Below are 2,103 nucleotides of genomic sequence, written 5' to 3' on the forward strand. Positions count from 1 at the left end.
CGGTGCTAAAGCTATCAGATCTGGTGAGATTTTTCTCCTCCAAATTGCAAGAACTTGGAATTGAGCCAGGGAAAATTAATGCTACTAGATTGAAGGATAGAGTACTGGCAGCTTTTCCTGACCTTACAGCTCATACGCAAGGAAGAGAAGTACTGTTGGCCTTAAAACATGAAATCGGTGATGTGTTAAAGGAAGCAAAAGACAAAGATTCAGAGGCTCAGCACCTTGCAAAAGCAGCAAATATTGTAAGAAGAGATATTCTACAGATAAAGAACTCATTAAATGGCACATTTCAGCCAGAATGCCAGAGAAATGCTATTCCAGCATCCCTGAAAACGTTGATAAGCATGATTATCAAAGGCCCGACAACCAAGATAGACCCCGCCGACAGTCAAGCGTGTCTGACAGTAAGCCAGCTAGTGGTATTCAACAGTGTATCGCGAGTTCGTGATCGTCCTGATTCTACAGGTAGCACACATCACATCAGAGCAAGAGAATGCCCGTTACCCATCTATGCAGCATTGAAAATTCATGGAACCACGAGGGACAAGTCTCTTATAGAAACATTTTACAGACTGGGAATATGCATCTCGTATGACAGGCTGCTTTCTATATCTACTGAAATCACTAACAGCGTTATAGGACGGTACGAGAGGGAAGGAGTCGTATGCCCGTCTAAACTCAGAGAGGGACTATTCACTACCGCAGCGGTTGACAATATAGACCACAACCCTAGTTCAATCAGCGCCCATGATTCATTCCACGGTACTGCAATTTCGCTAGTACAGCACCCGACTACTGAGGAGAGGGGAAACGATAGAGCCACTGATGTCTTTGACCCAACAAAAAGTTCCACCTCTAAGAAGATAGCCCAATTGCCATCAAGTTACAGTGAAGTACCACCCGTGGCCCTACCCTCAGGGCAGCTCCGTGTCCCAGAGACCACTGGGCAGCTTATATCTCAACATCAAGCTTCATCCAACAGCGAATCTGATCGTGAAATAGACTGGCTAGATAATGCTAAGGAACTTCTCTCAAAGGATGAACTTAACAAAAGCGATTTTATATCGTGGGCAGCATATTGTGCCTCAAAATCCTCTCTGCCAAGTCATGAGCCTGCCATCATTTCTCTCCTACCGATGTTTTTTGAAAATGCTCATTCATTGGCCATGATAGCTCATTCCATGAAAGTGATCAAGTCTGCTGTGCAGCATATCAACCCCTCCCAAATTCCAGTAATTGCTGTAGACCAACCACTGTTTGCCTTGGCCAAGCAAATTCAGTGGACACTGGGTGAAATTTGCAATGAAGATCAATACGTCATCATGCTTGGTGGACTCCATATAGAAATGGCAGCCTTAAAAATGCTGGGCAAGTGGTTGAACTGTAGCGGCTGGGCAGAGGCTCTTTGCAATGCAGGAGTGGCGACACAAGGCGTGGCTGATTCATTCCTTGCAGCAAGTCATCTAACTCGAACATGGCGGGCACATCAAGTGACCGCAGCCAGTCTTAACCTACTGATGAGTAAGGGATATGAGGAATATCTCGCCAAAGTTGATGACAATCAGCAAGTAAAGTCATTTCAAGAATGGAAGGAAGATTCACAAAGAAAGTCCCCACAGTTTTTGTACTGGGCTGGTGTACTAGATTTGCAGCTCTGTTGTCTTAAGCTTGTGAGAGCTTTCAGAGAAGCCAACTTTTCCATGTATGTCAATGCCATTGAACAGATTTTACCATGGTTCTTTGCACTGGATCATCCCAACTACGTCAGATGGCTCTCTGTACATTACCGAGACATGTGCGAACTTCCAGGCAAACATCCACATGTTCACGCACAATTCTGCAAAGGCTCTTTCGTAGTTCACAAGACAAAGAGGTGCTTTTCCTCTATAGCGCTGGATCATGCTCATGAACAGGTTACTGCTGGGGTCAAAGGAGAAGGAGGTGCCGTGGGACTCACAGAAAACCCCGCAGCTTTGAGGAGATGGATGGTCGCAGGCCCTGAATTAGCACGAATGGTAGAAGAGTTTGAAGGCAACATATCTTCCGCTGAAGATCATCACCACCACGAACAGAAACATGGCTTCCAGAGTGCATTTGCTA

The sequence above is a fragment of the Montipora foliosa genome, chromosome 12 (assembly GCF_036669935.1).
Source record: "Montipora foliosa isolate CH-2021 chromosome 12, ASM3666993v2, whole genome shotgun sequence".
Taxonomy (NCBI): Eukaryota; Metazoa; Cnidaria; class Anthozoa; order Scleractinia; family Acroporidae; genus Montipora; species Montipora foliosa.